The sequence below is a fragment of the Phyllostomus hastatus genome, unplaced genomic scaffold (genome assembly GCF_019186645.2).
Source record: "Phyllostomus hastatus isolate PE091 unplaced genomic scaffold, TTU_PhHast_1.1 phas_scaffold_78, whole genome shotgun sequence".
NCBI classification, from domain to species: Eukaryota; Metazoa; Chordata; class Mammalia; order Chiroptera; family Phyllostomidae; genus Phyllostomus; species Phyllostomus hastatus.
The window spans coordinates 100,793,211-100,819,877 of NW_025334041.1; the positions used below are offsets into that span (position 1 = coordinate 100,793,211).

A 26,667-nucleotide genomic window follows, 5' to 3' on the forward strand; every position below is an offset into this window, starting at 1 on the left:
ATGTTCATAGCAGCACAATTTACAATAGCCAGGTGCAGGGAGCAACCTAAGTGCCCATCAGCAAATGAATGGATCAAAAAACTATGGTACATTTGTACAATGGAATATAACACAGCAGAAAGAAAGAAGGAGTTCCTGCCCTTTGTGACACCATGGATGGATCTGGAGAGCATTACACTAAGTGAAATAGGCCAGGTGATAAAAGACAAATACCATACGATCTCACCTATAAGTGGAACCTAATTAACAAAACAAACAAGCAAGCAAAATAGAACCAGAGACAAGGAAATAAAGAACAAACTGACAATAATTAGAGAGAGGCTAGTGGAGAGCGGATAATGAGGAGGGAGAAAAGGAAGTGTTGTCAGAATACATGTATAAAGGACACATGGACAAAGCCAAAGGGGGGTAAGATCAAGGGTGGGAGGTGGGGATGGGTGGGGTGGGGTGGGAAATGGAGACAACTGTACTTGAAAAACAATTAAAAATTATAAAAAGATGAAAAATAAAAAATAAAAGCACTTTGTTATTCAAGTCATTTTACTCTTTTCCACAGAAATGTCTTTTTTTTTTAACAATGTGAGATCAGTGAAACAAATTATTTAAAAAATAAAATCAATTCTATTAGATGTTCCCAGTGAGATACTCTGGAATTAGGTTTAACATGTGTGCATAATTGTTACTTATTTCAATCCCTGAGAAAATTTAATCCATATTTTCTGTGCACACAAAGGATGAATTTAGTCATTGCATGAGCTGGTAGTATTTGCCTAGAGATTCTGGCCTCTCAACAGACTTAAACTGGAGGTTTGATCAAATGACTTGGTTTCGCAGAATCTCACAGTTTTCTTAACTATAGATTGGAAAGCTTAATGTTTACTTACCTGCTAAAGTATTATATGGATTACTGAACAGAGGAAGAGCACACATTTTGGAGTCCATCTTGTCTTAGATTACTTCTCTCTTGAAAGAGCTTTATTTTTTATCTGCCAAGACTGCTTATTTTATAACCTTCCATTTATTACCTCAATAATTCAGAAGGTCTAATTTACCCAACAAATTACCAGCACTCTCTCTCTCCTGCTCTTTTATTATTTTAGAAATGGAAGTTTGTTAACCTGCTTTAATATTCATTCTGAATACTTCTAGTAGTTGCCTCTCTTTAAGTATTTTTTCCCTTTTTTTGGTTTAAATGAGACTCAACAGAAATCAGAGGGACAATTTGAGCTTTTCCTTAGCCTTGTTATGAGCACATGAAATGCTGTGATAAGCTAGTAATTGAAGTAAAATAATCAATTTGAACAATCATCTATGTGTTTTGGTGATAGTTCATTGTTGACCAAAGAAGACTCAAGGTTAAATAGCCCCACAGTAAAGAGAAAAAATAATCTAGTGTTTGAGACCATAAGTTCTGTGATAATATTTAGAACTTCTTTTCAAATTTGGTGTATCCCATTTTATCTGCATGACTTTGTGTAAAAGTCTTTTCTTTTCTAGGCAAGGGTCTTTGTATGCAATATTCAAATACTTATAATTTTCTTTATATTGATGTTAGAAACATTAAATCAAACATCATAAATTAAGAGTCAAAAATAATAATGCATAGGAGAGGCTCAATAATTTTGGCAGCTAGTGTTATTGTGTTATTGTAGTAGTTGCATCCCTCCAAGAAATTTCTTATGAGAAGATTTAAAATTTTTGAGGTTAAAAATGATGCCTCTGCATTTGATGGCACCAAATGACATCTTATGAAAGCTCAACTTTGTAATTATGTGAGTCTTGTGGGTAATAGTTCTAGGGTCTAATCAGTAACAGTGGGACAGCACCTGGAGTAAGATGCAGGACATTAACTACTCTAGACTGCCATCTGAGGACGTTGACTTCAATAACACAGATCATACTTTTCTGAATATTAGTTCCCTATTATATTATTTTGTGCTCATGAATGTGTTCTGACTTGCCAAAAATTGAGAATGAAAAGTAATTGAAAGTATACATAAGAAAAAGTCACCAGCCATATAATTTTGCTCATATGTTGGATATAAAATGGAAAAAAACAAATGAACAAACAAGATAAACAAACAAAAACTCATAGATACACACAACAGTTTGGTGGTTACCATAGGGATGGGAGAAGAGGCATAGCAAAGCATAAAAGGGGTCAAATACATATTGACAGAGGAAGAGTTCACTTTGGGTGGTGGACACACAATGCAATACACAGATGATGTGTCATAGAATTGTACACTTGAAACTTGCATATTTTTATGAACCAATGTCACCCCAGTAAATTTGCTTTTAAAAAAGCTTAAAAATAAAAATGTATATGCATGATACAAAGCAAGTATACATCATAATTTGCTATGTTTCTTAATTCTGTAAAGCCTGAAATAAAGAGACTCTTTGTATAGTAAAATATATTATTATTAAATGAAAACCATGGCCACTTTCATTTTAATAGCATGCAAAATCATTTATTTAACATTTTATAATGTGCCTTGAACAATATGTATCTAATATTCATTATTTGGTATGTATAAATCACCTTATACTCTTCTGTGTTGTGCTATGTTGTCATAGCACACTGATCTCCACTGTTTCATTTATAATTCAAAAATCAAAAAAACCCAGAAACCAAAAACTTATATACAATTGTGCAGCTGGTTCATTTGGTGACAAACTTGATATAAAAGTGTGAGGTTCTTTGTAGTCTTTATTACTCCTGTTTGGTGTAGCTTTTCATATGTTTCACTCCAGCATTGTTATGGGCTTGGACTATGGAGTGTTATTGTAGATGCTTTGGGGGATACTTTATAATGCACAGCACAGGCAACATTTCACCTTTCAAAAAATCTGAAGTATTCTGAATTCCTGTAATGTACTTTGCCCTAAATATTTTGGATAAAGCATTTGGGACCTCCAGTATGGATCATACCATGATACCTAAATTGTGTAAGATTAAGTTATAGAAATTACCAGTGTCATTAAAAAGTAAAAATTTTGTTTTATTTGAAAATGACCCTTCAGAGGATACTTCCAGTCAAAATGGAGGCATAGGTAAACATGCCTCACCTCTGTGAACAACTATAGCACAAACTACAACCTGACTACAAACAAATATCACCCAGAATTTTCAGAAAATCAAGCTGTGTGGAAGTGCAACAACCAAGGATCTATAGAAGCTATGTTGGTCCAGACGGGTAGGAGGGGTGGAGACATGGAGAAACGCTAAGAGGTGGAGAGGCATAGAGATATAGAGTGGCACGGACATATATGAAGAGGGAATGGGGTGTCCTACATCTATGTGTGGTGGATAAAAATCAGGAGTACCTTAGGAGTGAGGGTCCCAGCCCCAGTCCAGACCATCCAGACCACCTAGTCCAGGGTTCCGACACCAGGAAGATAAGTCCCCACAAACTCTGGCCATGAAAATCAGTGGGGGTTGGGATGGTGGGAGAAATGGGGATTCTCAAGAGATTGCTCTTAAAGGGCCCACAACAGACTCAGGACTCATGCTGACCCAACCCTTTTGGGATTCAGCATCAGGGCAACAGTTGGAAGGGCAAAGTGACATACGGGGAGAAAGTGAAGTGAGAGTGCTAGGAGATAGCTTCCTCCCAGGCATAACTCCAGAGGCCAGGCATTGGCATTGTCCTCCCTGCAAGCCCTTCCCTACACAGAGCAATAGAGCAGTGACACGAGTTGCTCCACCCTAATGATTATCTAAGGCTCCACCCCATACAACTTAACAGGTGCACTTTTCCACAATAGGCCATGCTACTAAGATAGGGAGTAAAAGCAGCTCTACCTAATACACAGAAACAAGCCCAGGGAGCCTGCCAAAATGAGGAGACAAAGAAATATTGCCCAAATGAAAGAACAGAACAAAATTCTAGAAAAAGAACTAAATGAAGTGGAGACAAGCAACCTATCAGATGCACAGTTCAAAGCATTGGTTATCAGGATGCTCCAGAAACTTATTGGGTACTTCAGTGGCATAAAAGAGACCCAGGCAAAAATGAAGGTTGCATTAAGCGAAATAAAAATCTGCATGGAATCAACAGTGGAGAGGATGAAGCTGAGACTCAAATCTATTATTTGGAACACAAAGAAGGAAAAAGCATTAAATTAGAACAGCCAGAAGAAAAAATAATTTTAATAAATGAGGATAGGCTTAGAAACCTCTGGGACATCTTTAAACATACCAACATCTGAATCATATGGAAGGGTCCAAGAAGGAGACAAGGAAGAGCAAGAAATTGAAAACTTATTTGAAAAAATAATGAAATAAAAATTTCCCAATTTGGTGAAGAAAATAAACATACAAGCCTAGGAAGCACACAGAGTCTCAAACAAGATGGATCTAAAGAAGACCACACTGAGACACATCATAATTAAATTGCCAAAAGTTAAAGATAGAGAATTTTAAAAGCAACAAGAGAAAAGCAGATAATTACCTACAAAGTAGTTCCCATAAGACTGTCAGCAGATTTCTCTAAAGAAATTTTGCAGGCTAGAAGGGCCTGGCAAGAATATTCAAAGTGAAGAAAAGCAAGGACTTACAACCTAGATTACTCTACCCAGCAAAGCTATCATTTAGAATGGAAGGGCAGAAAAAGTGCTTCCCAGACAAGGTAAAATTAAAGGAGTTCATCATCACCAAGCCATTATTATATGAAATGCTAAAGGGAATTATATGAGAAAGGGAAGAAGATCAAAACAATGAACACTAAAATGGCAATAAATTCACAACTACCCATAATTGAATCCAAATAACAAACTAAGCAAACAAGCAGAACAGGAACAGAATCATAGATATTGAGGTCATTTGGAGGGATATTACTTGGGAGAGGGAAGGGGGAAATGGAGGGAAAGGTGAAGGGATTAAGAAGCACAAATTGGTAGGTACAAAATAGACAGGGTTATACTAAGAACAGTATAAGTAATGGAGTAGCCAAAGAACTTATATGCATGACCTATGGATATGAACTAAGGGGGACTTGCTGGAGGAATTGGGGTACCAGATGGAGGGTGGAAAAGGTGAAGAATTGGGACAACTGTAATAGCATAATCAATAAAATATATTAAAAAATAAAATAGTAAGAGTTTCAAGTGCTTCTTTCATTTTTTACACTTTCATTTTATTGTTGACACTATTACTGATGTCCCCCATTCTTCTCCCTATTCCCCCTCCAACCAACCTCCACCACCCCACCCTGGCCTCCACCACATGGTTGTCTGTGTCCATGGATTAGGCATAATGTGTATATGTTCTTTGGCTAATGTCTTTGTTTACTTCTATGTCCAGTGATTTATGGCCCCAAAAGTCATGTGTTTTAAAAAAGAGGGGACTCAATTTTACTTACGTAAATTTATTAAAATAACCATAAATTAGTTGCCTGTGTTCACACTGTTCCCTGATCACAACTACAGTTGCCTTTCCATTGTCAGTAGCACCTAGAACTTCTATGAGAAGCTTAAACTTTCCGTAAAACAAAATGGTCGCTCTTCTTTGTCTAATATTTCAAGATAAATTCCATAGGGTATTTGCCTACTCAGAAAAGTTGAAACTACATTCCATCTCTCCATGGTGATTTATCTTGTTCCTGCTTTTTTGGTCACATGGGTATTCCATGTGTCAAAGGCAGTGATGGATAAAACTATGAATGATGTGTGTAGACATCATACTTGTCATAAGCATCTATCATCATCTTCTCAGGAATAAAACAATATATATTCATTCCACTATGAATTTCTTCCCAAATAAATTGTGTTTGCCCTGAGGACTATTGTTGTGGCAGTTATTTTTAACCTCTCTTGTACCCAACATTCTCTGACCTTGTTTATTGAGTCACTACTTAATTATATTCAATGTTAAGTGTTAATATAGCTCCATAATTGGCATGAGCCTTTACAACTGCACTAGGCTAGGTTAGTATAGATTTTATTGAATGAATTGGATCCAGTAGATGTAGATGAAAGCAATAATAGAATGTGTCCGATAATAAGAAATTAGTTAAATAAGTTATGGTAAATTCTTACAATGAAGCAATGTACAATTGATAAGAACTATAATACAAAAAACCATAAATTTAAAGATGGAAAATTACCAGAGAAATTTAATAAGTGATGTTTAAAAACAATGTGGAAGTATAATACCAACTTTATTATATGTATAAGCATACATAAATATGTAAATAATATATACTTTTCATGAAAGATGATGGAACTATTTGGTCCTAAAACATTCATGGTGATGGTTCCAATGGAGTTGAGTTCCTAGTGATTTCAATACCATTTATTTGCCTTTGCTCATGTTATGCATTTTTAAATACATATATATTATATTTGTGGGTATCCATCATCCGTGGCAAGAAATAGAGCATTTTCCCAAACCAGAAATCCCAGATATGAGACATACAATTCCTTCTGTTCTCCTTTTCCCTACCAGATATTGCCATTTTTAAAGAACTGTGATGGTTCAGAGATGCTACCCTGCTTGTAAACTAACAGTTAGCCTGACAGAGTTTTGTGAATCCTTGAATACAAAAGATTCTTAGGACAGAGAAAAGAGCTGTCATACTTAGAGTAGACAATATGAGCCTCATGTTCCCATTACCTCAGCTTGCGTCCCAAGTCCCACGGAGGTGATGTGATGCGGAGAGAAGTTGCATGCACAGTGGATTTGCCTTTCAGTTGAATAACTTGGAGATTTGGAAAAACTACAATATTTTGAGGGGATTTCTAGGATCCTTCACAACCTTTGTCCCAGTGAGAGACTTATCTTTATTGCTCTTGGTGACAAGCGAATCTGTCCCCTGCCCCAGAGGGAGATACCATCTCTGTGTTTCAAGGCTGACTGCTGTACAAACATCCTTGAAAACACATTCCAAGAGAAAACTATCAGTGCTTCTACTCAAAGATGTGTGGAAACAAGTGAGACACATAGAGTTTTTCTTTCAACATCAAGAGCTTGATTTTTTCTTAACAAATGCCCTGCTTTATTTCTCCTCTTTAAGTCTAATTGACATATCTCTAAACAGTACACAGTTTCCTGCTCTCAAAATTCATGTTAGTGGAACATTCAGTACTTTTTTCAATATGATGTTTTAAATATACATTAATCTGTAATTCTTCCATGTTAATATATGTAGTAATGGCTTATCCATTATCATTGCTGCATAATAGTCCATTGTTTGAATGCATCAGAATTTAACAATCCATTGCATTTATTCATTTGGATTATTTTCAGTTTTTTCTTCATGTAAAAATGTTGCCATAAATAGTCCTTTATAAGTTTCTTAATGCTTTTGTTCAAGAGTTTTAATAGAGCATTTAATACAAAAGAATTGTGAGGACAGTGTAGGCATATCTTGAACATTACTAGGTACTGCAGTAACTGTTTCTCTTAAGGGTTTAATTTTGAAAACATTTTTATTTTCTATTTATGTTAATTATTTGAACATCTATGAGTTTGTGTTTTGAATGCTTAGCATTCTTGCAAACATGTGATATTATTCCTGCTTATTTCTTCTTCCTACTTTTAATGCTATTTCTTGTAGAAACATCAGACTTCATTATTTTCTGGATAGTATTCATGGCCAATAATATATATTGTAATTATAATCCCCAAATCATAGTTTGCCTTTTCTTCCTCACTTTACTTTTCTTCATTTATCTTTTATGATCAATCCTAAGTTCTTTATTTTAAAGCAGTCAAAATGATTATTGTTGCAAAATATCTCTATGCGCTTCATTTCAATATCTAGTTAAAAAGTTCTATTATGATACATTATGATAATAAATATAACTTCAAAAATGATCTATTAATTTATATATACATTTATGCATATACAAGGCCTGTCCAGAAGGTATCCAGCCATGTAATATGAAAAATGGAGGCATTTATTAAAGAAGATACAAGATAAAAGAACCATCATACATAAGACAATGATGCCTCATCTCCTTCAAAGTAGGCACCTTGGGACCTCACACAGTTCTCCCAGTCGCCATCAGCTGCCCCATCATGTTTTCCTGAACCTCACTGATGTTCTGACATCTCTTCCATTTCAAAGCTGATTTTAGTTTTGGGAAAAGCCAGAAGCTGAAAGGCTCCAAATATGGGCTATAGGGGGGCTGAGTCACCTGGATGATCTGATGTTTTGCCAAAAATCTCTTCATGAGATGTGTGCATGAGCAGGTGCATTGTCATGATGAAGCTGCCAATCACCAGAAGGCCCATACCTGCGGCCTTCTGAATCATCCCAGTAGTTTCCACAGAGGAAATATTCAAGCTTTTTGCTCAATTTGATGCAGTTTTGTTGCTCTACTAGCTCAGTCATTTTGAATGCAACGGCCACACAGTACACGTGCTTACTCAATTGTGTCTACTGCCTCCACTGACTAAGTACAATGAAGTTGTCATTGTTCACACATATGCAGTCCAGTCCACTTTCCTTGGCTGCCAGAATAAATCAGCATGATACAAATTGTTCTCATTATATTAACAATGGCTGGATTTTTCCAAGACAAACCTCACATATCTACATGAATATAGATCTATTTAGATATACATATGTAGATAACCAAGTGGCCATACCAGTTCACTTTCACAATGGATCTGCAATAGGAAATCTATGAAACACAACTGTGTATATATATGTAGGTCTTTTAGTACTCTCCTTTTGGTTTCATCGATCTATTTATGTATTCTTATTTCAGTAACACAATTAATAATTATAGCTTATTATAATAATTAGCTTAAGGCAAGGTAAATACTTCCATTTGGCCCTGATTCTTTGGAAATGTATTGGCTGCTCTGGACCTTTCTCTTCTGTAGAAATTTTAGAATCATCTTATCAAGTCCCCTTACCTCCCCACCCAAAAGCATATAAAAATGACTTTTAGAAAAGCATTGGATCTTTGGGTTAATTTAGAAGAATTCAAATATTTAGAGTATTAAGCATTTGATTACTTGAACATAATGTATACTTCATTAACATAGCTATTCTCTTCTGTGTTTGAATAAAAATTATAAGTCTCTTGAATATACTGAGTAACATTTATATCTAAATATAAATCTTGAATATATTTATTCCTAGTTACTTTGTATTCTGAGGCAATTAAATTAATAGCTTTTAAATTTTGTCTAAATGTTTGTTGTTGATACATAGAAATGCAATTAAATTTTGTATATTGCTTTTATACTCATGGAAGTGTTAGTTTCAGCTGTTTACCTACAGTTTCTTCTGGGTGTCCTACACACACATGGTCTGTGGGTGATAGCAGGGATTTCTTCTGTTCTGTTTAGTCACAGCACTTTTTCTCATCTGGCCCCGTGGGGCGGGCTTGCCTGTGCTGGGTGGTGAGGGGCACAAAGGCGTTAGTGCCGCCACCATCGTTCCCCTGAACCTGAAGACAGTGCTTCCAGCATTCACACCTGATTATTGGGGGTCTTAGTTGTTTTTTCATGGAGAGCCTTTAGTTAGTGTAAAGAATTCTCTCTTCTTCATCTGTTTCTAAGAGTTTTATTTTTTATTTTTATTTTCCTGAAGAGTGTAATAATTTTCAATCGTCTATTTTGTTCATTGGTATATCTCCAGTGCTTGGAAGACTCAATGGCATATAATGAATGACCAAAAAATATTCATCATTGAACTGGATGTTGAATTTTGTAGTTTTTTCCTTATATATTTTTTTGGTAATCACATAGTATATACATTAGTATATTTTCTAATGTTAACTTAGCTTTGCATTTCTAAATTTTTCTATAGGGGCAGATGCTTAGTGCTATATGCCATACATTGCTGTGGCTACAGAAATTTTGTAGCAAAATATATTCTTATAACCAGGAGAATATGGCATCAAACTAAGACTCTCATTTTAGAATATAACCATATTTTCTCATTTTTCCCCTGGGTTCAATGCTAAAATGTAGAAGAAGGGGTAGTATGTGACTGTATGCAAAATAAAAATGTATTGCCTTCTAAATGTTTAGTCTCCATATCAATGAACAAAAAGCTGGGCTCGTAGGGTAAAGCTGAAAATTGAAATTTCATTGATCTCTTCACACACATTGGCTATGTAGTCTCTGTGGGCAAGTCAGTGATAAAAATTAGCTGTAATGTGATCTGTATTGAAACAACTTTAAGTTGTTTTTCAGCTTTGGTCTTGTTGTCCTCTGTGAATACAGTATTAGAAAAGATAAAGTATCCTAAATTTGTTCTGCCCTATTAATAATTTTGATGCATATTATTCTCATTTCAAACATGATATTATAAATTATCTTGTTGTCTGAGGCTTCTTAAGAAATATTATTCTGATAAGTTATATGGCATTTCCCAAGTCAAGTCATTTTTTGGAACACTTACAAAAATTTTTCCCATTGAGTATTCCTCTGTCTGGTTAGGATCCCTGTATTTTTGACTAGAAACCAGACCTTTCCCTTGCTCTACAACTCCCAGAGATAAAAGATACATCAGAAGAAGGTAATCGTTTAACTGCTTACATGGAAAAATGTACACGAGTTACCCATGTACACACAAATGGACTTTCTGACCTACTTTCTAGGCACTTTAACTATCAGGAAGATGTTTTTAAATTCAATATTGACAAATTTCATTAGCTGTGCAGGAAATGAAATCTACAATATTGTTTCTCACTGTCTTTTCCTTTAATGATAGAGATTCATCTCAGCAGCGTGTGTTTATTCCACATTAGCTTTGGTTAATTAAAGAAGAAAGAAAAAAAATAGACTACACATGACATCACTTTTTTAAAAAATGTTATATGAAATCCAATTGGTGGCCGACAGATACAAATAACCCCTGTGTAATTATTCTGGCCCCAATTAATATGTGTGACATAATCATTATTTGTTATTATAACTACCATATATATTTGATAAAATGTCTTTCATAGATATTACAGATTTTGGGAATCCCAGCATGGACAAAATATCAAATTGGGAGATGCATTCCTGTCACCCATTTATCACTTATATCATGTTCTCTGCCCTTTCCCTGTCTAGTCCCTAAATCTCCACCGCTGCCTTCCACCTGACTCCAGCTCTCCCACTTCTGCCCTTACCTTGGCAAACCCCGTTTATGTCCCTTATTCAAACTTGTATGTGGCTGATTGTATCTGGTATTGTTTTTGTCATAGATACTTGCATTTAAGAGTGGCCTATGGCATGTGTGCTCAATATTTCCCCTTGATGCCAAAATGTTGGCTGTGCAAAATTTTATTTCAAGGCACGTTGAGCCTTCTGTAATCCTTGATCACCCGTAAGGAGCTGGAGGGGTAAAGTACAGAAAAAGGTAGCATCCTGTAAAAAGCATTTTTGAGCTAAACTGAAATGAGAAGGAGATTTCTGAACTATCTTATTTGAAAGGCTGGAAGATTGATGATATGGGACCCTTACAATATTTCATTGTCATTTCTTTTGCAACGACACCAAGTATAATTTATTTGTCTCCTCTCTAGGAGCAACATTATTTAGGCAAAACTTCTTTCAAATTGCTAATCAGATATTTCTCCCTGAACACTATTCCCAAAGGTGGCAATACAGAATATGTAGTTGGATCTGTAATATTGATTAGGGAAAAAGCTGAGGCAAAGTGTTGATTGATTCTTTTATAATTTTCCTTTGATATCCCCTCTCTTAAAAGACCTTGCTTTAGATCCTATCAAGCCCTCCAGTGACTCCAGCGACAGCTTGGAAAACAAAGCTGAAACTCCAGTGCAAATTGCAATTGTTGGACAGCTGCCAACAGTACATCATAAGAAGTCTTCTGAGACTGCACTCACACTCTGAAAGAGTACTGTGATGAACTGCTTATGTCTATCTGCCAGGGGCGCAGGAGAGAGGCAAAGCAGTCAATGTGTAAAATAACCAGGGACTTTGCTGTATTATATGGGATCATCGGATGGGAATGCAGCTTAGTGATCTGCTTGAGGGACGTGGTCTTTGGTTTTTATTGGTAACAAATTATTAGAAACTGCAAAGCTTTTAAAAATCATTTTTATTGAACTTAAGTTTTAAAGGTTGGCCAAAAATTGGATAAACTATTCCAAATACATATAATTGTGGAAGTGTTCATGGGGGTTAAGAAACAAGAAAGAATGCATGAGAATGAACTTGTTTTGTATTTGTTTAAATTAATCTGGAATAATTATAAAAGGAAAATTATAAAATAAAACACTACCTTGTTAGAGCCCTTTATATCAGTGTAATTCCTTGTATTTTCAAAACACTTATCTACTAGATGTTTTATATTTTTAATCTCCTCAATGACCCCTTGAGATATAGATGGGCAGTACTAGTATTCACACTTTATGCAACTGAAACTAGATACAAAGCAAATCAGTGGTTGAACATGGACAATAAGTCAGGTATCTAACTTTAAAACTATAGTGGTATTTCTGTCACATTAACTTCCATTATACCATGTAAAGAGAAAAAAGAATACCTAATGTGAGAGCAACTTATTTGTCAAACGTTGTTATTAGTAGCTTTATAGAACTTAATGCCTTCAATTCTCACCCTAACTTTCTGAGGCTGCTGCTAATTATTTTTACATTCTGAGTTTTATGAATAAGGATATTAACGTTTAGAGAGGTTAATTAACTCGCCCAATGAAAGCAACTGGTATATGGCAAAACTAGCAAGCAACAACATTAAGGGTGGTGAATGTCAAAGAGGACTATTTTTGAGGGATATTATGTAACCTTCCAATTGATCCATGATCAGCAAAGGGTACTCCTTTACAAAGCTGCTACTTGTTTATGACATTTTTTTCTGGATCTCTTTGTAGCTTCTCTCTGGAAAGTATTACCTAGATGCTGCCATTGACAACCGTGATAACAATTATCCCTTGCTGGTGGCCAAGGTGGCACTTCACCCATGAGGCACATCCATTTCAAAACAACGTGAGGTGCTAAATTTAAATCTGTAAATACCTCATCTAAAGTCTAACGAAAATAATAGTGGATTTTACATAGTTAAGAACACTGTGGAATTTCAATTTCACTTACTCTAAAATATGTCTATCTTTTTGAATTAAATAAGATGGTACAATTTAAAGTGTCAAACCTGTAGCAGATGTGGCAGATCGTAAGTTTCTCCCCTTTTCTTCCCTGACACAAGATGCCGGGTACATAGTAGGTTGTTTCTTCTTTTCTTTATTCTTCGTCTGCCCTTTAGGGTTCAGAGTAGTAAGTTCTTTCATTTATTTTTTTTAAATGTGAGCTGTTTATTTTTCTTTTCTGTTCTATAAACAAAAGCAAACACAAAACTTCTTCATATTATGTATTATGAGACCATTGTATAAATAAATTCCCTTAAGAATAAACAATCTGTCTGACTGATTTTGAAATGCTTCCAACCATGCTATTAAGAAAATACATAATGTTAGTGTTCTTTTCACCAAAACAGAAATTTAACATGTTTTGAAAATACTCAGTATAGCCTTCGTGGTAGACTCTTCCTAAAATATATGAGTTTTATATCTGAATTTCATCTCTCGTTCAGTCATTGAGACTCATTGCAAATGTGGCTCTGCAAATGTAACTGGAATGCTGAACTTGATTAGCAACCTTGGAAAGCTGCTAAGACCAGTTTTTGCCACCTATTAGGTAAAAGCAGTTCTCAGAGTGACTTAATTTTAAGAATATGGCCTATTGTAACATGGTCACAAATTTCCCAGATTCCTCCATTTTCCTGATGCCTTCCTGGATTCATTTAGCCCAACTGGTCACTCCTTCTAAATACATATTTAGTAATCTGTAACATACATTATACCACTTAATTCTTTTTATTTTTACATGAACGTTATCTTTTCTCTCTAACTAGATATGTGTGTTTTAAGTGTTCTGTACAGAAGCTCCAGGACAAAGCCTAGTATTAGAACTATTACAAGGCACCTGGGAAGTATTTGTACTATGTTAATTAAACTGGAATCACTGGGGGAAATTACAATGCAAAGGAGAATTTTCCTCTTTAGTATATGCTATTTAGCTTTAACATGAGCAAGAATAGCAAATTAATTTGACTTTTTTGTACCAATTATTATTAACTGGTGGTGAACTGCTATGCTGAAGAGTTTTAGAAACTCTATCAGGGTTCAAGTGGTGCCATGATTAATTAGCAATCTCCTCCTTGAGCAGAGAAAGTGGGGGTGGGGTAAAGGGTAGAATATGTGGGCAACATTTTATTATCATTATCATCATAATGTTTTTAAGTTTCTGAGTTATTTTCATATTCCTCATACCAGTTTTTGTACAGGGGGGTTAAAATTATTAACTAAATAAATGAAATAATAAAAAGGCAAATAAAAAAATTATTTCCAAGCAAATCACAAATGGTTAAATCTGAGTAATTACTTTTAAAAATATATGCAACTCATATAGCCAGAATATCAAATGCCAAGAAAGTAAAAAACTCATAAAGATATGATTTAAATATGGATACCAGTTCTTCCTTTCTATCCACGGGGATAATACCATGCCTTTGAGAGGCCACACAGAATAAAATTACTTTTCTGTACTCATTTAATGAGTCTCTTTTTATCCCCTCATGGACTAATGAATTGTTGAGACATTTCACACTTTTCTGTATTAAAAAATCTGGGTTATTAATTCATAGAAACATATACTATTTACCATGACATCATCTTACTATGGAAGGAACATTTACATGCTTATTCCCCTTTCTTTTATCCATGAATTTACTTCCATTTAAAATCTGTTTTGTTCCCCTGGCTGGCGTAGCTCAGTGGATTGAGCGCGGGCTGCGAACCAAAGTATCGCAGGTTCAATTCCCAGCCAGGGCACATGTCTGGGCTGCAGGTCACGGCCCCCAGCAACTGCACATTGATGTTTCTCTCTCTCTCTCTTTCTCCCTCCCTTCCCTCTCTAAAAATAAATAAATAAATCTTTAAAAAAAATCTTTTTTGTTTTACCCAACGTCTTTTTTTAAAGATTTTATTTATTTATTTATTTTTAGACAGAGAGGAGGGGAGGAAGAAAGAGAGGGAGAGAAACATCAATGTGTGGTTGCTGTCATGTGTCCCCTACTGGGGACCTGGCCCACAACCCAGGTGTGTGCCCTAACTGGGAATCGAACCAGTGACCCTTTGGTTTGCAGGCTGGCCCTCAGTCTACTGAGTCACACCAGCCAGGGCCCAACAAGTCTTTTTTTTTTATTGTTGTTCAAGTACAGTTGTATCCATTCCCCTACCACCCCACCCATCCTCATTTCCCACCCTCTATTCTACCCCCTTTTGGTTTTGTCCTTGTGTCCTTTATACATGTTCCTTGACAACCCTTCCCCCTTTCTCCCCCATTATCCCCTCAACATGTCTTAAGACACGTCCAATAATTACAGATATCTTCTAGTAACCTAACAACTGTTTGCATGCACTGCGAATTGTTGATTTGGTCATCTAACTCTCATTCCTGAGAGGTTCCACCTTCCTGTGTTACACATTCCGTCCCTCCCACTATCGGTGACTTCAATGAGAACAGAGACTACACTTTGGAGTTATTGTCATAGGACTATTTCTAACCGAGTGGGGGAATTTTCCCATATAGATACAATTTTCCCCTAAATAGATGGAGTAAACAAGTAGATTTGGGAAAAAGAAAAAATATGAATAAGAATCTGGCTTTTTATTCAGGATTTAACTTTATTTCACTTCTTGCTAAAAGCCTTTCTTGAACTTAACCAATTTTTCCTGAGGTTGTGCTATTTTGTGTTTTTTTTTCATAAGACTCTAAGCTTACATTAATCATCATATATAATATATTTTATGTTTATTAGCTTTGAGAGCAGGGTGCGGAAATCTCATTTATTTTTGAATTTCCAGTATCTGTCATAGTACCTGGTATATAGTAGGCTCTGTCTTTGTGGTTATGGGATAATGTTGTAAGCATGGGAAAATAAGACACTTATGATAGCATAAGTAAACAAGTAATAAATTTTATATCACTAAAATAATTTTATTCCAAAATTCAGTTTTGTTTGAACATTAGGATATATACCAATACTCTATAAACCTGCACTTTCATTTTTATAATCATAATAAAATTTTTACAACCACAGAACTACTTGGCATTACTGGAATGCTTCATCTTTATAAAGCCCCAAGTGTTCTACAGCCAATGATATAGCACTCTAATTACAATGTTTTGAGGGACAAATAACTTACTAACAATTCTTTACAGCTCATTAGCATCTGGCAAGCTATTGTAGTGAAGATCAGTGGGACTGTGCAAACCAACCACCTCTTCTAACACATGAGACTGTGAAACTTCAGAGAAGTGGCTTAACCTACTAAGGTCTTATAGATGGCTAATTATAGTGTCAGAGACAAAACTTATATTTCAGGTGTGAAAGATGGACAACAAATCTTCAAATTCCTGCCGTGCCTGTACCTCTGTCTGTGGGAAATGATTTCAGGGAGAAGATCTGCATGAAGTACAACGGCCTATGAGATGGAATCTACCACCCTGTCAACAGGATGTGCTAGGAAGGGGCCTTGTCGGGCTAAGGCAGAGTTTGGCAAGCTAAGAAGTTCCAGGCCTCTGAGAAGTACTTAGAAAGTATATGACGCAGAGATTTAGTGTTATTAAGGAGGCTAAAAAAGTTTGCCTGCATAATTGAAGTATATTTGAATAATGAGCAATTATTTTAAAGACGGACGGGAAGAACATATCAGGAAGAAAGAATAACGTGTTCAAAGACTCCTTTTCTTTTTTTCACGGCAGCTTGTTGTACTTTAATGAGTGATACACAAAGACAGCCACATCTTAGAGTGTTTATTATAAATAAGAGAGAAATCAGATTAGTTATCAAGGTCTTCTGAGTGAACAGCATCGTCGTAACCTCAGTGTTTATCATCTTTGCTTTCTGGATGTAATTTAATAAGATCATCAATTTGAAGAATGGCAATTGTTGCAAACCTGTTGCAAATTTCAAACTCTTAACTTTACCTTTGGTTCAAACACCTCTGCCTGTTTGTCGTCTCTACGGTTGCCATTAATCAGATCAAGACCGACCCATTTTAGATTTTTACGTTCTGGGTTAACTTGAGCCTCATTATGAAAAGCTCTTAACTTTGCAAGTAGATCAGTGGATCCTTGAGTAGCATTTACTACCAGGGTATTAGGAATAACCAGAAGAAATCGTGCAAACTCGGCAGTAGCAGCGGGTTCCCGAGACCCCATGCTGGTTGCATAGTTTTTGAGGCATATGGAAAGAGATGCTTCCACAGCACCCCCACCTGGAACCACAGACTTGGACTTCCAAAATTCTCTTTACCACACAAAGATCATCGTGTATAGAGCACTCCATCTCATCACACGTGAAATCATTTGCCCCATACAAGATAATCGATGCAGATGTACCACCTTTAGTGTTTTTGATCATCATCACAAATTTTCTCCTGTGCCACCTCTTTCGCTTGTCCTAACATCGAAGCTTTAAAAGATTCATTGCCTTCCAGATTGGCCAGGGTTGACAGGATAGTTGCTCCAGAAGCTTAAGCAATGCGTTTAAGGCCCCTTTATAAAACTCTTCTAACTGCCATTGCACCAGTCTCCACAAAAATCTTGAGACATGTATCACCAATTCCACCAATGATTAGAATAACATGGCTCCAGTTGCCAGGATCTTCTGGATTTCCTCCTTGGTGATATCTGATTCTCTCTGTCTAATACGGTTGTTTTTCGGGGTCCTTCTAGATTTCCTCCTTGGTGATATCTGAGTCTCTCTGTCCAATATGGTTGTTTTTCAGGGTCTTTAATAACCACCTGTACACCAAGCATCATTTTTGCTTTCTGCAGGCTGAAGTCAAGGCAAGCAATTTTTGCATTAAGTATTTTCTTGGGCCTGCCCTGGGATTCCACCACACAGTTGAGTGTGTAGCCAACTGATGAGCATACTTTCCATCTGACTTCTCGTGTGAGCTTTCAGAACATTAATGGAATTGACTGGATAGCAAGGCTGGCCTCTTACATCTGTGTATTTTATAGCAAGTACAGCATCTACTACCATGTTGGCGAATAAATCACCATTTATTTCAATGATTTTGGATGACCTTGATGTCTTAGCAGCATTAATCAGGCAATCTCTTCCTAGTTCATCTGTGTTAATAATTAGATTTTCACTGATATAACATATTGCTTCCTTGCACGAAAGTAGATAGCCACTAGTAACTGATGTGGGATGAATTTTCTATTTGAATAGTTCATCTGCATTTTTTAGAAGTTCTGCTGCGATATTAACCACAGAGATGGTTCCATCTCCCACCTCTTTTTGTCTTGCAGATCAGCTGGCTTGCAAAGAACTTTAGCTGAAGGATGTTTTACCTTCAGTAACTTCAGGATAGTTGCACCATTATTAGTAATGGTTGCACCATCATTAGTAATGGTTACATCACCAATATCACTCACCAACATTTTATCCAAGCCAACTTTCCAAGAGAACTTCTTATAATATTGGCAATGGAGGCTACAGCTGTAACATTCTGGGAGCAGATTGTGTCCCCATGCTGTATCCCCGAACATGGACAAAGTCCCCTCCATCTTCACTGCAGGGTACACCTCGGGTTTCACTCACACCGCTGACAACTAGTGTCTCGGTCCCAAGGCTGGGCAGCGGCTACTACAGAGGCGGGTGGCAGCAATGGCATGGAATGGGCCCAAGCTGTTCAAAGACTCTTAGGTAGGAGAAAGAGAGGCTATTTCCAGTGGCTGAAAGATGGACATTACAGCTTCTAGAATAGTGTGAGGAGAAGGGCCACAGCTTCCAGTCCCTCTAGACAGAGCTAGGAAATATATTATGCGCACTAATCCATGAATACACACACTTCTATATTTTTCTGTATTTATCTAACTGTATATATATTTTTCCAGTGCACGTTCATACTAATGCCTCAAAATCAAACACCACAAGGTGCATCCTAGCTTCCCACTTTCCTTAGCTATAAATTTCCTTTAACACTGAGAGCTGATGCACTCATTATGTACACCATATTTACTTACTTCTTCAACCACAGTATTCACATAAAGTAGTTTCAGAACTGCTCATCCATATGGCTGTGCATTTAAAAAATACTAACAAGAATTGCAGTATTTGTATTCTTGTTTTTTGTCTTTTACCTTATGATATGCAGGTAAAATATTGTTTTTCAAATTTACTTAGGTTAGTTCTTCTCTTACCCTACCCCTTCAATATGATTATATTGATCATTAGAAGTAGGTTTCTTTGTTACAATTGTATTTCACTTTTAATTCTTTATCATATTTGTTATTAACTTTTTAAAATTTACATACTATAAAATTCAGTCTTTGTGGTGTACAGTTCGGCTTGTTTTAGGAAACTCAGAGTTCTGGGTCCACTACTACAGCAGGGAAATAAAAAATTCCCATCATCCCCAAAGCCCCCTTGTTTTCTTATTTATAAGTAATTCCTCTCCCCACCCCCAACAGCCCAGTGCTTGTAAGTCAGGTAGGGTGCTCTGGAATCCTGTGGCACAATCTCAGCTGCAAACACAGGCAGAATTTTTTCTTTAGGAAAGCTTCCTCTCTACTCTTATTGCCTTTCCATTGACTGAATCATGTTCACTCTGATTACCTAGGATAAGCTCCCTTGCTTAAAGTCAGCTGATTGTGGACTTTAATCATGAGTCCTTTATGGACTTTAAATGATTATGGACTTTAATTGAAATACTTTTCACAATAACACTTACCTAGCATTTGATTAATGTTGAATAATTGGAGTCTAGCCTAGTCAAACTGAAACAAAAGACAAATCATCACAGGCATATTACTATTTTGGGGAGGTATTTGAATTAAATTAAAAAGATGGTACAGGACATATTTGCCTATGGATAGTTACTCTCCTCTTTTCTTATTAATAAAAACACAAATTAGAAATATTATGTTTTCTCAACTTATACTATAGTCAGTGTTTCTAAGTGGCAGGATTCAAACCAATTGATAAAAAAGATCATGTTGATTACCTCCAGACAAGAGCTGAAAGAAAACAGGCTTCTTTGGCACCCACATTCACTTTGCCCTGAGTTCTATATCCTTCCTACAACCTGGATGTGGATGTAATTGTTGGCTTTGTGGCACTCATTCTGTGTATGTAAGACAAAGGAGGTAAGATGGTATATCTTAAAAGAGCATAGGTCCCTGATCAGTGATGGAACACCCATATCATTCTTGGACTACCTAATTTTGAACTTCACCTAGAGGATAAATTTTAAACTTGTTTAAGTTACTTTTCAAATTTTATTTTTCATTACCAAGCTAAATGGTGCTCATATGTATAAATTTAAACCACATATATTTGTCTTTAGGCTTCCATGAAAATTAAAATCATGTATGCCCAGCTGACCTTATTTTTCAAATGACATCGTGTAAAACTTGAAATTATCATGTAGTTTAAAATCTATTGGAACTTTACTTTTATTCCTTAAATAAAATGATAAAGAATAAACAGATAGCATTATTCCAAAAAAATTCCATTCCAATAGAATTCCAAAAAACCTAACCAAACACATAATACAATCAAGATTGGACAGATTATTTTTAAGATACAATTAAATTATATTAATGAAATCAGAAATTTGACTCACTTAAGAACCACAGTGATCATTTAGACTGAACTACTTACGTTATACATGAGGAAATTGCTCCCAGACAGATTCAATAATGGGTCCCATGGCACACTGGTCATAAGCATCATAATCAGCTTTAGTGCACACTGTTTAGAGTTATTTAAAGATAATTATTCCTTTTGTACCAGAAGCAATCATCTTAGATTGAAATATAAACAGAAATATCAAAATGAGGATACATTTGTCCCTCTCAGAGAGATTAACATCTTCATAGAAACTGAAACTTTACTTAGCTCTAACAACTTTCCTATATGCCTCTCAGCATGAAGTTTGCCATTGAGGGCTAAGGTAGTAGTAATTTATGGATTACATGAGCAATAGGCAAGAATTAGAAAAAAATTATCTGGAATAATTGTGACTCAGCATGATTTCAATAGTCTATTGTTATGTTTCTTTAAGGCAAATTGTGAAGAATTATCCAGTTACATCATAATGCTTTTTAAATCTCTTTGGGGTCTAAACTTTGATACCCCCAGGGATCACAACACATTTAGAATAAAGACAATTCCACCTTAGTGATTCTCATGATATAAGTAAACAAATTAATAGGTTAAAGTTGCAACGAACCAAATGATTCCCCAAAGAGTAAATAAACTCGTTAGAATAATTCAGTGTTCCATTATTTTGTGCCCATGTTATTTTTTATAATCTCACTTTATTCCAATAAAAAAGTGAAGGTTGAGTTACTGAATCATGGAATGTTTTAATAAAACAAAAATAAAGTGGTCTAAGCTTCTCACTTACAGATAGGAAATTATAATCTAAAAATTATAAAATGTCTCCTTGAGGCATTGGAGAGAGGAAAAGAGGATAGTGTGTGTTCACTAGTAAATATCCTGATATCTATACTCCTAGCTTAATTACTCTGCTGCTATCAACCTACCTACCTCAGAATATGTGTCAACATTTAATGATGATATCTTCACCTCAGAGAAACAAAAAATAAGATAGTTTTCAAAATGAAATTATGATTTACATCAACTCTTTTCTGAAAAACTTAAATTACATCTGTATCCTTTAAATGTCTTTATATTTTTCTAATTTCATCAGAGTTGTGCGACTGGATTCAGTTTATAGCTGTGGTTTTAAACTAGGTTTTATTAGAATATTTTTATGTGTTTTTGAGAGTTAAGAAACATGGATGTACTTGAAGACCATTTAACTATCCGAATTTTAGTTATCTCTCAGTATTTTTGTTCCCTTGACCTTTATCAAATTCTAATTTGCTATTTCCCAATTCTGAGTTTTCTTTCATTCTCAATCATTTTACATTCAAATATTCTTTTATTAGACAAGTTTCTGTGTGTCCATCGTATGAATGCGGGTTGAAAGAGAAGGAGGAAGAAAGCCAGAAAGGGGTCCCAGGACTGTGTGTACACTGAGATCAGTCTAACAGGCACGAAGAATATTCCTCTCCTCCTGTACCTTCCCAGTTTCGTCTGTGGCTTATGGTACACAAGTGGTAGAACTCAGAAACATTCAGCAGAAAATCATGTTTGACTGACTACATGACTGACTACAAACAACGGAAAAACACAGTTTATTTTAAGCAGTTATTTTCTCACGTGTGCCTGAATTTTCGTGGCAGTTATATATTTTCTGGTTTCCAAAACTGCCGTAAGCCCTGGTTTCTATGAAATAAGCAAAACATCTATTTCTCAATGAAAACTTTTTTGAATTAAAAAATCATTTTTATTATGCTGTTTATTTTTTATAACAAAATAGTTGATTGGCTTCCCTACAAGCTTTTTGTAGGAGAGGTACTAAATATTTTATGCATAATGATATGCTTTTTATTTAAATAACACTTTTATTGCTTACTATAGGCCAGACACTGTTGTTTATTCATTCAAACATTTATTCAGTGTGTATAATAATTCAATAAGGTAGATATTATTATCCCTCCATGAGAAAATGGATAAATAAATAAATATGATTATTTAGGTCCTATTTATGTGCAGCCTTTGAATTTACTGCTTTAATATAAAACTTCAAATCATAAAAACAAAGTATTTGAAAAAGACTCATTGGCAAATGACTAGAAAATGTGTTCCCTTTAAGTTCAGTGAGTCTGTCATATCGTTGAGGAATTTATAGCACATCATAAATACTCTTCCTTTATTTCTTAGCTTAAATGCTGTTTGGGCTTCAAGGTAGAGCTATTTTATATGAATAATGATGGGCAAAAGGAGGATATAACTCACTGCTATCTGGTGAACAAGGAGTGTTTCTCTTATTTGGAATGCAGGCATCTACATACACAGCAATAAAAAAAAGTGATTACAAATTACTTTATAGAAGAGTACCTCTTAGATGAACATCTATCACATATGGGAAAACTGAGAAAAGACTTCTAAATAATTTATGTGTCAAAGATAAAATTGTAATGGAATTTATTAAATATTTAGAAGTTAAAGACTACAAAAATCATTTCATATAGACCTTTGGATTTTACTAAGGAATATTTAGATGATTTTCTGACTTGAAAAGCATGTAATAGAAAAAAAACAATAAAGTAACCATAGAGAAATATGTATTCAAGTAAAAACAAATTCAGAAAGCAAATGCCATATCGACTCTAAAAATATACAGAAATAGAAGTTTAAATTTTTTTAAAGATTTTATTTACTTATTTTTAGAGAGGGAAGGGAGGGAAATAGAGAGAGAGAGAGAGAGAAACATCAATGTACGGTTGCTGAGGGTTATGGCCTGCAACCCAGGCATGTACCCTGGCTGGGAATTGAACCTGGGACACTTTGGTTCCCAGCCCGCACTCAATCCACTTAGCTACACCAGCCAGGGCAGAAGTTTAAATTAAAAAAAAAAATAGAAATTAATGCAATGAAGAAAAAAAAGTAAAGATCATCCGAAACTTTAGTCATTAAAAAATATTTGTGATTAAGAAAACATAACATTTAAATAAGTTTTTGAAAATGGAACATATGTCCATACACAATAGAGATTAAAATATAAGAGAATATTCTAAATAAATTTACATAAATATACTTAAACACTTAGAAGAAATAGATCATTTCACAAGAAGAATCTAAGAGATTTATTAGCGTGCCTACAGCAAGATGCAAAATTATTAATGATGGTAACAAGCGTATTCTATCAGTCAGCTGTCACTTGGCACCCTAACATTATCCCGCAGAAGATCCCCTGGGTTCACACTTCCTAATGGACTGCCTGAAGAAGAGAATTCCCTCAAATCAAACCCAAACGCAAACGGAATCCAGAGACCAGGGAGCAGAGTGGCAAGAAAACCCTTTCTTCTCCATGTGGGCGGGGTTGACGGGGAGGAAACTCAGCGGCAGGACAATCTGAATTTCCCAACGTAGTAAGAGGGAAACAAAAGTGCAGGCAGAGGCTTCTGGCTCTGGCGCTAAGGGTGGGTGCCGGGGAGACAAAGAAAACAGGAATTGCCAAAGTTGTCTCAAGAAGAAATTAAAACTAAGGGAAACACATGTTAATTAAGGAAATACGTACATGAGTATAGTAACAGTGTGGCTACCGTAGAAACTGCCACTATGACTACAGAAAATAGGAACTTTTTCCAAAATGACATATGAGGTTTGACATTAGGTTTGGAAAAAAGTCAAGTTCTAACAATGGCAAATTAAGATTCTCCTTACACCCAGTTTTTGCAGCTTATGCACGTTCAGGTTTACTCTGCTTGGTATATCTCAAAACTTGCATCCTAACCAGCTGAACGTTACTCTAATAATTTTCACTCACTTAATCCACTTCAGTTGGTGTAGAAATGGTAGCCATGTGTATATGCAGCGCTAATAGAAAATTATGAAATGATAGTTGATAGTTGTGAAAAACTAAACTTCTAGGTCAATTAGTATTGTTCAATATACATTTAGATTTGTCTCAAATATAACAGACTTAATTAAACCTAGATGAATATTTATAAAGATAGCTTTCTAATGCTTATAATATAGTCTTCCAAAAAAATAAGGGAAAAATCCTCGTTAGCCTTTGTATTGCATATCCAAAGTTCCATTAATTCATTTGCTCATATCTAGATTAAATTTATCATAGTTAGACTATAGAGATGAAACTGACAGGACTATTCTTCTTCAGTTACAATTTTTATGACGTTTTCCTAAATATCAGCATCATTTTTGCATGTTATTTAAGACATTAATTTAAAAATACCTGAAATGACCCTAACAGTTGACTTGCTAGTGTGATGGTTTGCTTAGCTGACTGATCATGTTAATTAGATTGGTGAACTACAGAAAATATCCTTAGTTTTAATGTGTACTCTGAATTTGACAGTTTGAGACCTTTAGACAATCAATTTGCTGTGAGTGAAGATGGGCAATTTTCAGAGTCAAAGGAGCTAATATAAAATTGAATTGATTATAAAATAAAATATTCTCATCCGTGGAGTCTTTTAAGGACCTAGGCACCATTGCTGGGAATACTTTTAAAAGAAGTGTAATATCACCCTGGCTGTCATAGCTCAGTGGATTGAGCACCAGCCTGTTAACGAAAGGGTCATTGGTTCAATTCCCAGTCAGGACACATGCCTGGGTTGTATGCCAGGTTCCCAGTAGGGCACACATGAGAGGCAACCACACACTGATGTTTCTCTCCCTCTCTTTCTGCTTCCCTCCCCCTCTCTCTAAAAATAAATAAAATCTTTAAAAACATGAAGTGTAAATCACTAGAACATTTAGTCTCAAAATTTCAGATATATCTTATTAGAATACTTTCTATTATGTAGTTTAGATTGGGAAAAATGAGAAAAACTAGAACACAACTAAAAAAGTCAAGTTCCCCCCACTCAATAAATGAGCTCTCCCTTTTTTATAGTTATGGGTTGTTGCACTCTTTAAAATAAGAGACTGAAGCTGACGAAGCACTTCCATTCCTTCTTGTTCATAGTGCATTTTAGCTAAAGTCTGTAGTAGAACTTTAAAAGAAGCAGTGCCTGATGCCTTGAAGAGTAATTCAATTGGAAAAACCCATAAGAAAAACTAGACACTTAATGAATATAAGTCAGAAAGCCTATGTGATAATACTGGGAACATCAAGATAAGTGCCAGTGGCAAGCCAAACATTGGCAAGTAAAGGTAGCATTCATGAGGGATCAAACAAGACACAAGATCAATACTTTTTGAGGAGTCTTCTAACATATTCCCTAGTATTTTAAAAGCTTCAAGCCTTCCAAATGTGGGCTTTTTACACAGGATTGGTATACTTAAAAAAAAAATAAGGGCATTGTCATCTCTGACCTAGACTGGAAAACCCTCCTAACAGGTCTTCTCACTTCCACTCTGGTTCCAAGACTGCCCATTCTGCAGTCCAAAAGTCACAGAGCCCTTTACATTGAGGTCTCTTTATCTGATAAAATGCCAGCATGATCACGCATTCCTCTGCTTGCATTTCTCTTGGAATAAATGCAAATGCCGTATCAGATATCATGGTTTCACTCATATCCCTGGCTCTTTATTTTCATGTTCAGGCTATGTTGGACCTCCAGGGATTCCTAAAATGCAGCCAGTGTTTTCTGCTCCATGAACGCCGCATATCCACCTCATACCCGACTCCTCATATCTTAGTGTGGTGAACTTCTACTCTTTAAACGCCAGCTTATTGCACTTTCTCAGAGGAGCCCCCACTCACTACTCAGTTTTCAGTAGCTGCCTCCTGCTATCTGCCCTTAAGCACTGTGTCCTGGTCTTTATAATATTTAACAGGATTTACAGCTATGTGTCTGTACTAATTAGGATACAAGATAAGCTGCTATTAAACAAATAGACAATATCAAAGACTGGAGCCCAAGATTCAGTAGCTTGAATGATACACAACGGGATTTCTCCCTTCCAAAACATCTTTACTATTTGTATGAAAAGCTTGTTTGTGAAAGAAATTGTTTGAAATTTTTGAGTTTAGTATACCTCAATGTATTATGAAAAGGATTTAACTGTTGAGACAATTGGAAGAGGTAAAGAAATGCTAT

The 26,667-nt window shown here is 35.6% G+C and overlaps 1 pseudogene; it reads right to left on the reverse strand.

Annotated features, from left to right (window-relative positions):
* Positions 1-16,844: 16,844 nt before the first annotated feature.
* LOC123811952 lies at positions 16,845-18,585 on the reverse strand (annotated as a pseudogene).
* Between the last annotated feature and the right edge of the window lie 8,082 nt (positions 18,586-26,667).